The sequence below is a fragment of the Aquila chrysaetos genome, chromosome 13, assembly GCF_900496995.4.
Source record: "Aquila chrysaetos chrysaetos chromosome 13, bAquChr1.4, whole genome shotgun sequence".
Lineage (NCBI taxonomy): Eukaryota > Metazoa > Chordata > Aves > Accipitriformes > Accipitridae > Aquila > Aquila chrysaetos.
The window spans coordinates 33,570,357-33,581,682 of NC_044016.1; positions in this window are offsets into that span (position 1 = coordinate 33,570,357).

Consider the following 11,326-nt stretch of genomic DNA (forward strand, 5'->3'; position numbering starts at 1 on the left):
CACAAAGCCTGCTCAAAGTCCCCTTGATCATGTCATTGCTATGGTGTAAAATTGAATTACTTTTACAATGCATGCTGTACCCTGGCAAAGGGAAGCCTTTTCCCACAGTTAACAGAGGTGGAAGGCCTCAAAAATAAATGAATAAAGGAGGACCAAAAAAAGTGAATTTTCATTAAAAGGGGGAAAAAACCTTTTTCTTGAAATGTGAGGAAGGCAAGCTCAAACAGCTCTCTAGTAAGTGTCAGCCAGGCACACTATCTCACTCTTTCAAAAGAGAAATGGATTGACTTGCTGGGGAGGGCTTAATAATAGTGAAAAATACAGCATTTGCAGTTTGCTTGATTTTTTTGTTGGTGGTTATAGACAAATGTCTTGTCTCCCACAAAGAATCAAGAACATGAACAGCTTTTTTATTGCTGAAAATGGCTGTGGGATATTGTAGGGTTGCAGATCACAAAGTTAGTTCTCATCCTTATTTGTGTCCTTTTTATAGGAATGGACGTCAAATGAATGAGTTTATCCAAACCAGAAGTAAGTATTAAAACTAGACAAGCATATACTCAGAGCATACTCCCCATACCCCCAACAGAAACCCTCCCACACATCCCTTCCTGGAAAACAAGCCAGGCTTTGTTACTCCTATTGTATCATCTAAATAAAGGACTTTGATTAGCCCTGCTTATTCCAGATGCTCGTTACGCATTTGTAACACAGTACAATAACAAGACTGCATTGGCAATCCATTGCTTCATGTTGGAGATAGCAGAGTGCCCCTTGGAAGCCCAAGCCTCTCCTCGGGAGAGCTCGGTTTTGCCTACTTACCACCTGCAAGGTATGAAACGCAGCAGCAAAGCACATGGACATGCCTAACATCTTTCTTGAATTCAGCACGGTCCTCCAGTGACCCTGTTGATCAATTATTTTACCTGGTGTCAAAAACTCGGGCTAATTTTCCTTTCCCCTCAGTTTCTGGTGCACGACCTGTTCATTGCTATTGAATTCACTGTCTGTGAAGCTCCTGCTCTTGCCTTCACAGCTACAGTGGCTTCAGGTCTTCATGTACTTGACAGCACATTCAGTCCTCAAGCCTGTGGGCTGGGACCAGCAGGAGCTCATGGCCAGGGGTGCAGCAGTCACCCCCAAGGTCCTAGCTGGAGAGGGTCTAGATGCACCCGTTCTTATCTTTGGTGACTCAGACTCGGTCTCACGTGCCCATAAAGTCCCAGTTCTGTTCAAGACAGTCCCGAGTGGTTTCAGTCCTGCCTATTCTGTAAAAGGCGCTGTGCTGCCATGTCACAGGGTAATCATCTTCCGCTGGTAGTTGTGCTCACAGGTATATATTCTGCTAAAACCATGGTACCATGGTGAGAGTTTGTGTCCTGCCTAGCAGGGTGATTTCATTTACTGTAACCATGAAAGGTGTTTGTGGGGAGCTGCTTCCACACCGGCAGCACTGCCCTGCCCTAGGATGTGGGCAGAGCGCATCTGGGGAGATGTGACCTCTCCGGTGCTCAAAGGGATTCCCAGTTAACCAAGCAGCAAGAAGAACAATGGGAGCAGCACCCTTTTGACTTGCAAGGTTTTCATCTTTCTTTTGCTTCCCTTGGATTTTCTAAGGCAGGCTGTGAATACTGAAGTGTCACCACTTGCACTTAAAGACTTTGCAGGTGACGGTGCGATGCTTGTTCACACCAATATGAGAGGAACCCCACAGCAGGAAGTCAGCTCTTTCAGACCTCTTTAGAAATGTGTGATAATCTTATAGTGCATCAACACTTTCTCCCTCCTCTCTCTCCCAGCCTCTAATTTCTCTTAAACATGGCTATGTTAGTCTCTACATTTTGATGCTGCTGCTGACATAGCTCTCCTTTCTCTAAATTTGCTGTTTCACACCCCACTATCCCATATCGTTGTGCTATTCAGTGCTCTGGGGACAGGTTTACGTATTCAGTCTACACCTAGCCTGCTGTGTTGCACTCTTCGTGATGCTTTTTTCCACAAGCTTTGGAAAAGACACATTTGGTGATAGATATACAGGCCTTTTTATATTCTCTTTCTTTTTTTCTTCTCTCCCCTCGTGCCTTGCCTTCTCTATAAAGATTGGTCCATGTTTAAATTTTGCACTTATGCATCACGTTCCTCCTGTTCTTACTATGTTCACAGCCAGTCAGATTTTTTTTTTTTTAACACAAACACCTTTTTTTTTAACCAAGCACCCCAATTCTGAACAGTTTTCCAGGAAAAGAAAGCCCCAGATTCAAGTCCCTCTATGAAATGAGTTAATGGCAATTTGAATGTGAATCCACATCCTGTAGGGGCACGCTTACAAGAAAATGATGTTTGTTCTATGTATATTTTTGTTTCAATTATCAATCCACCAAACAACCTTTGAAAGATTGTTTTATCTTGATGTGCAATAAAGTTGAAGGATTTGAGAAGAGTTTCCCGGCCAGCTCTATTTATATCACTATAGTATCCGAGTGTCTCTCAGAGGCTGATTAATTTGCTCATGCAATCCTGCAAACAAGGCAGTAACATATCAACTCGGGTTTAGAGTTGGGCAATAAAGACACAGAAGACAGGTTAAGCAATTTTCCCAAGGTCACACTCAAAATAGGAATGTGCTCTTCCACAAGACGCCCTCTCATGTCAGACTAATACTTTATCTCCAAACTCATCATTTTTAGTTCAATACCTAGCAATATTTATGCCATCACCTGATATCAGAGTGCTGACACTTACTGAGCCTTTCATTAAAGCTGTGTACAAACACTACATTCTCACAGTGTCCGTCTGGAGTAGTGGTCACTATTTTGTCTCCTCGGCAGGTTGTGACACTGGAGGACATACGGGAAGGATGACATGACTAAAACTGTGCTGAGAATCAGCAGGGAAAGTCCTGTCATCCTCCCCGTCTCCCCACATGCACACACTGGCTTCCCTGTAGAGGACACCAGGTTCCCAGGCTGCTTTTCATTTGGTTTAAACACTGGATGCTAATACTTTTGTGTACCTTATTAATCTTGGTGAAGATCAGCATTTCCCTCTTTAGTGCAACTGAGGTGTGTTAAAACCCACCAGGATTTACACACCACATGTGGGCCTCTCTTAAGAACCTCAGCTGTAAAAATAATTCTCATCACACATTACAAAGTGGACTGCGGTGTTAAACACAGCAGATATTTGGTGAAGCATACTCGTGGACATGACCAAGTAAGCATGCAAAGAAACAGTTCTCTCATTCAAACAGAGGTCACCAAAATGGTTTTTGAATAAGAACTCACTGGGTTTTCTTCAGCCTTTCATCTCGTCAGGAAATCTCTGTGAACTTCCCTCCTCTCCATTTGCTTTCCTTCCCCTTTCTCTGCTGTCATTTACCAGCCAGGCTATTTTCTTCAAAGTACCCTCTAAATGTCACAACCACAGCAAATAATGGAAATGCCCTACTAACCCTTCCCGAAGCACTTATATACCAACGCTGAATAATTTGACCTGCTCTCATTCTTGGGAGCATATTTCACGGTAGTGGCAGAGGAAAGAGAACGGGTTTAAGATTTTGTTCCCTTTTCTCTTGGTTCTCTTTTGATGTAAGACAGCTCTACAAACACGAACTAGAAAAACCCTGCAGCCCAAACCAGACGCCCCTCGGAAGGAGTGTGCCAGCTAATACAGAATGAGGAACATTCCCATTTTGAGTGCTGTTGCACATGCTTCAGCGTGTCCCCCTGATTATAAGAAAATTACTTAAAAGTCCTCAGGGACCTCTAAAACAAATAATCTGTAACAATAAAGGGCTTGGGTATAGCGAAAATGTGCTACACAGGGTTTCACCTGGGAGAGACAGTCTGTAATACAGGATTTCAGGCAGAAGTCCAACTCTTACTTCAGTTTTTTAAAAACAGGAGTTTTTCAAAGAGCCGTGAGAACTGTTCTTTTGTTGATTCTTTCTAATGTATCAAAAGACACTTGCTCAAAGGGCCCACGCTAATAGGCATTTAACCGTGTTAAAATATGTTAAGATACCCTACTTGACTAATCTTGGGATTTCTGTAGAATTTCATTCAGTGTTGGTTAAAGTTCTCATCTCCCAAATGACTTATTTCTATCTGTTTCTTTGATCACTGATAAATACAAATTTCATGGTATTTTGTATACAACATGTGCCTGAAGCAATATCCTCAAACCAGCTCCTACCCCAGATCAGAAAACAAATATTTAAGTCAGCGCTTAAGCTTTGAAGATGATCTTATTGCAGTCCCAACAAGACCTCTGGATCTAATCTAGATCAGGGCTTTGGTCACTGCCCCCTTTCTCTTTTACAGGGACAGGACAATACTGAATGTATGGCCTTTCTCACAATAGTTTTCCCTCCTTCCCTTCAGGCCTTTCACTGTACCTAATTTGCCTAACCCTAAACAAGCAACCCTGACCTTATCTTCTGTGACTGGAGAGACACTTCAGACCTAACCGGAGTCACTCACTCTGGCGTACAGGTCAGGAGTGAACAGAATTGTTCAGTTCAGCTCTCGGAGGTGTGGGTTTAGCGACACACTTATCTGTTCACACATAAGCTCCTTCTGAACCGCTTCGCATCTATGGAAAAACGAAACAGCGGCACTGACAGTGCAACCAAACCAAAGTCTTGGTGCTTCCCCGGACATGGCTGGAGTAGACACGTGAAGGAAATGCAAAAGAAACATACCCTCCATAGATTAAGCTACCTGTGCAATTAGGTAGTGAAGAGAAAAATTGTTTCTGGATCCCAGCTGTGAAACTTGAGGACTGACATAAGCCTCCCACCTGCAGACCCGTTTCCAGGTCTGCACTGGAAACACCTCTCAGACCAGCTACAGCAGCCAGGAGTTGGAGAATATTCCTTCTCTTACCACCGTGATTTTGCCAGGAAAAGCCCCTGTTTAGGTACAACTAAACGAGCAGAAGGATTCGTTGCTAATCCTGCTCAGAAAACGAGCAGGCTCGACACCGGACAAAGGACGTGACGGCCGGTAGCTGGAGGGCTTGCCAACACAGTTTGGGGAATAACTACTCCAAGATCCCCTCTGAAGCATAGGCAGAGCCTTGCTCTCCTCGCTGTGCAGTCACAGGAGCTATCTGCCTCCCTGACGCCGCGTGGCAGCGTATTCCTCTGGTTAATTAGAAGCAGCATAAGCAGGAGATGTTTGTACACGCAGTCGGCCCCCTCTGTGTCTTACACAACTACTAAGGAGACAAATTGGTCTTGTGGTCGATGGCACTGGCCCGTCTTGCCAGAAATGTGTTGCTGCAATACCCACGCTGCTCATGTGCTGTAGCCCTTCGTCTCTTGTCTGTCAAGTTTGTGGCAAGGACGATCTGGGCATGTGTGGTGCCCGGTACGACGTGGCTCCCCTATCTGCTGTTGTTTCTGAACCCTTACACAAACAGTTGGTTTGTGTAATGGTAAGAGATCCTTTGTCCCCCGTGTATGAAAATAAGCAAACGGTTAAAGGTTTTAAATGCTCAGCTCTGGCTTTTGCTGAAACAACGGCAAAACGGTCAGTGGAGCTTGAACGAAGGAGGCCCAAGCCCTTCAGCAGTGCCCTCACCCACCTACCAACCCTGCCTCCTCCATTTTCATTGCAGCCTCTTTGGCTGCACGGAGCTCTTCACTCAACCATTAATATACTGAAGGTCATCATTTCCTAACCTGCCCTGTTGGCTTCCCCGTGGGATTTACAAGCTGGCTCCTTCTGGTGAGCTGATTTCCATGTGTATGAGATGAGGTGAGAGCATGGCCATTTCAAAGCCTCGGAAATGGACCTCCAGCACTGGGATGCTGAAGGAGGACAGGGGAATCAGCATGAGAATGTTATCCTAACACTTGGCAAGAATGGGAGCCCTCACACAAATGTTTATTCAGAGGCAGAGGGATGGCCTAGCTGGGCAGCATTTTATTTTTCACTCCTAGGAGTGTGAAAGGAGGACACGTAAAGAAATTTACAACTAGTAATTCCCCTCCTGAGACCTAAAAGATGCTACGAAGCTGTGGAAAAACAAAAGGCTTTTAAGATGAGGGAGGGAATATGCTGCCCACAGTGAGCTTAAACCTGCAGCTTGTTCTTCTGACTGTGTTTGGACAAAATTCAGACAAAGAGTCGATGTCAATAGAAGATGGATCAGAAAAGAGCAATGGGATTTTACCCAGGCCATGGCTTTCAAACTCAAACATGATCCTTCTTGTTTGTGGCTGGGAACGCTCAGCAGCCTGACACAATATGGCTGCAGAGCTGTGCAAGGGGTGAGATATCTAACAGGAGATCAGCAAGTCTGGTCAAGTAATGAAAGTTACCATCTGCCTAGCAAAAGCTGTGAGTACTTATCTGGTGCTCTTGAAAGGGCACATGGCGTATTAATTAGGGTCACACACTAATGAAAGGCTGGCACGTGGTGCAGGAGGATGCAGAGAAGGGTCTTGCGTTTGGATCCAGCCTGACCTGGTCTCAGCTGTGCCCCGGGAGCTGCCTTCAGCTTCCAATGGCCCATCTCTCTCATGTCTTCGCTCTATAACAAGAGCAGGGCACATGGCTTTTCACATGAACATATCACACCTTTCTCCCACGTGAGTATATACATGGGATATTTCTAAACATTTTGTCCAACTTTAGGAGAGTTTTGCAAAAAACCAAGCCTCTTCTGCCCCCACAATGTCCCTTAGGACACTATCCTGTAAGTATATTTGACCTATGTAGAATGACAGCCAAATATAATCAGAACAAACTATATCTAGACAGGCATATTTCAAACCCAGGAAGCCCATTAGATTTTTCTGACCTGAACCCTTGTGTGTCCTAAGCGTCCTCGGCCATGGAACTTCAGCCCATTCCTCTGTTCTGAGCAGGGCTTTCACTTCGGAAAGATGATAAATTGCTGTGCCCCGGTGAAGATTAAAAGCAGGTAAACAGACAGCATGGCCTTGACCTATTTCTCATACCTTTCACACAGGTGAGTTCAGCCGGTTTCTAAAGTTTACCTACTTGTCAATGATAAGCAGTTTACATTAGTTTCCTGTTTTAATCACCAGCCTCTGGCTACCTTGTGTTACGGGGTCACGCTTCTGTACTCCAGATGAGTGAGTCCGTCCCACGAGCGTGCTTCTGACCAAAGCCGGAGCAGCTGAGGAGGAACTGAAGCAACAGCCCTAGCCCAGCAGCTTGTTCTTATTGCCCAACCTTTTAGGGCAACTGAATGAGATGAACACGTTCATCGGTACATCAGAAGACAGTGGCACATACTTCTACCTTGTGCTAATGTGACTAGGACTAACGTGAGCAAGGCCACTTTTACGGAGCAATGTGTTGGCAAGTGACAATTTATTATTCTACTTAGTTTTCACAATAAAAGTGAACCTTAACCTTGTTAAGTCTACAAGCATGAGTGTCCATGTTTCAGATGTCACAGCAGACTATTTTCTAATCAATATAGCATATATTTTCACTGTGTGAAGCAAACCAGCTTGGTAAGTCAAAAGCTTTTGGTAAGGCGTTTGGGTCCCATAGATGGTAACTCTTACAGACTTCCTTATTGGGAAGAGCAACAGGTCCCAGAGAGAGATTTCCAGTGAACTGGCAGAGCTCCGGGGCTCTGCAACAAGTCCTCTCTCCCTCTCCTCCGGAATAAGACTGCAGGAAGACAATCTGGTTTCATCCCAACACTCTCTCTCTGAGCTGCCCGTTTCTAATAGTCAAAGGAAAAACAACACTTCCCAAGGGCAGGTCTGGGTCCCAAGTGAATTGAATAACCCTCTGGAAGAGACCGTCTGTCCTCTATCTTGGGCAGAAGCGAAGGGAACGATGAGGCTAACTGGGGTAAAACTCACCTCAGGTAACCCATCCACCGAAAATCGGGCTTCTAGCCTGTGCCAGCACTTCAGGCTCCCTTTAGTCAGAGACAAAACAGGCACCTGTGGGAGACAATTTTCCCACCTATTTCAGGAGGGGCTGAACTGCCCAGTTTTCAGACAGCTAATGCTGGGTGAGCGCCCTTAGGCATCATAGGGTAGATGCCTCCAGTCAGTTGACAGGAATCTGGGCCAAATACCTCCGTCAGCTCCAGAGAGGAGTTTTGCATTTTCAGTATTGAAACCCTTCTAAAAAGAATCCGAAAAAAATAGCAGAAGAGATTAGATCATATTTCAGGCTATTTATTGGACGCTTATATTTTAAAATTGAATCATTTTCAGCTATGTGACGGCAAAACAAGAGCAATCAGAAACAGCTGCAATGATTTTAGTCGAAGGATGAAACCTTCCAGCCTGCGCTACGATCTTGCATACACGCTGGTCACTCTGGCTAGTGCTATACTCACCAGCATCTTGGAAGATCAGATGATAAGCTTGCACATCTACATGGAATTTTCCGCAACAGCCACAGGCAAAACTTATTTCAGCGATCCAACCTCAAACTTCCTATCAAGGCATTTCAATTCCCGTATTACTGAAGACAGAGCACAGCTGGCTACTGCTTTTGGGGGCAGTAAAACTGCATGGAAAATTCAGGTTGTAGATTTAAAATACTCAAATAATTAAAATTAGAAGTTCCAAGACCCTCTGAGTTCCATGCCCGACTAGCAAGAATCACGTGCAAACAACTGACAGTGAATCTAAGAAGCATTATACATTCTTTGCAATGTTATAAAGAAGCATTCCTGATTTCTTTATAAATTATCAAGCTCAGCCCATATCTGAAGATAATGTCAGGCAACCTGAACTGATAGTCTGAGCTGGTGCAGCAAATCCCACTTTGTTTTGATTTCAGCCTCTCTTTTCCACCACCAATAGTTAATGTTTGATATGCAGGGCACTGGGATAATTATCACTGCATCTGTTTTCTCTATTACAGACTACATTTTTAGCCATATAATCATTTACAATTGGATGGAGGATTCTCAGAGTGTGTTTACCAAAGAAGTGTATTGAGAGGCATCTGTTTCATTTAGTCTGGAATGAAAAAAAGTCAAAATTGAATACTTACCCCGGAGCAATGCTGAAATTATGCTACATACTGAAGTCCAGGCTACTGTTCTATTAAATCAATTTTTAATGCCTCCTTGTTAAATCTACTAACCTTTACTGCACCAGACATGCCCAGATTTCATGAGCATCCCTGCCAATACTAGGAAGCAACTGATGCTAACCAAGAATAGAATGCAGCAAAATTTAATTCCCAGAGTAAAACCAGATTGTATTTTGCACTGTTACAATAAGCAAACTCTAATTAAGTGTACTAAGCAAAGCCCTGGCTTGCAGAAGCTCTGCACAGACTGCAAAAGCTCTGAAGGGCAGGAGATGCTTTATTTGACAGCTTCTGCTAAAGAAAATAAAAATAAATACTTATACGGAACGTTCACATAACCCCTTGCTCATTTCAGAGTCTGTGGTTTGCAGATCACTGCAGACGAACTGAAATTGCAATACTTGGCTAAGTGAGTTCCCACATATCTGTCTCGAAGTCTTGTTGTTCTTTGAAGGCGGAGGAAGTTTCAAGTATTAAAACCATCTTTAAAATCTTTACGAGACAGTGTGACAAGGTACTTTGTGCATGTAGGGAGATGGAAAACCATAGATCTGTAATTTTTTCCAGCTTCTCTTATGCTACTAGTAAAACACCCTTGCACATGGGAGATACTCTCCTCTCACCCATCTATCCTCCTCTCACCTCTCAGCTCCTGCCCAGCTCCTGGCAGAGTAGCTAGCAGAGAAGGACCTTGGGCTGCAGAGCAGAGACATCCATTATTTGAGAGATGAGACTTCACGGGTCTTGGGCATGTCTCAGCTGTGCCCCACGCTGCACCGTTTAGCCTGCTTGTAGAGGTGTAGAGGTCCCCAGATCCAAAAGTCGAAGGATCAGGTGGACTCAGTTAAAAACATCTTTTCCTCTAGGGACACTCAGCCCTTACATACCTCCGTATGTCTTGTTGTACTTCTCTAATACTGTGATAAACTACTTCCTTCCATAGCTGCCTCCCAGAAGCAAACTACCAAACAGGTTTCTGATTCCTAACATTTAATCACCCAATCCAGAGGTTGCTTTGCATGGGCTTTGCATTCGCATTAAAGCTCTGGGATGTATGGTGACTTCCAACAGAATCTGCAACGATCGATCTATCTAGCCATCTAGCTATCTAGCTATTTATCTATTTATCTACCCAGAGATACCAGTGTTAACTGGTGTTAATAAAACACTGCATAATATTTCAATATTTAGAAAACCCAACAGCATGAGGTGAGATTTAAGTAAAAGCACATGTTTCAAAGTCATAAAAATGACCATCAAAGATTGACTTCTCGTTACTCTCTCAGCTGGCTGCTGTCAGTGCGAAGAACTAAGCAATTCCATTTTTTAATGCCATGTAAATTATACCGCTGTGTTGTGATACATCAATTAAGTTCTTTGAATAAATTAATCAGAAAATTCTGTAAGGATGCTTCTTTGCTTTCTAAAGGGAAAAAAATAATAAACCCAAACACAAACCCAGGCTTTGTGTTTATCTGGTGGTTTGTTTTCCTCTGGAGTTAATTCATGGGTTGAAATCTCCATGCATATATATTCACACATGTAAATAAGGAATGAAAAGCTTCACATTCTGTGTGAAAGGCCTCAAAACACTTCTCATAATTTAACTTAATAGATGTTAGCAACATGCCAACTAAATAAAGTGCCTTACACACATTTAGATGAAGCATCAGTTTTGCAGCTGACTGACTACTGCTCCATTATTTCTACTAATTACATATTTATCTGCCTTAAGGAGCAGTTTTACTATTGATTCAACTAGAAACAGCTTGCACAAAGCCAAAAATAAAGCAGCATTATGAAGTCAGACTTTTACATGCAAATACAGGACCCAGTTAGCAGGGTATAAAGCAGCAGAGTCATGTAACTTCACTAAGAGCTGCACCACCTCATCACACAACCAAAATGGTTTCATCTCAGGTTTTAACACGAAAGCAGACAAGTTAGTTAAAATCAGATGAACTTATGAATTACGCTGTACATGTGAATGTCCTCTGGGTAATGTAAACACACCAGTGCTACACAAAAGAACGAGAGTCAGATTCACAAACGCTGAGTATCATTGAAGCTCTCATCACGGTGTGAAGAGCTTGGGTCCTTTGTAAGGGAGTAATGCTGTGTTTTGAACAGAACCTAATTTCTCAAAAACTAATAGACTCTTCTCTCTGCTTTAGTACACACAGAATGAGCCGAGATCAAATCTTGGTTATGCCTGAGTTTTGCTGTAGCATGACCTATGTTAAAACATTATGAGAGTCAACATCCCTCCTATCTAA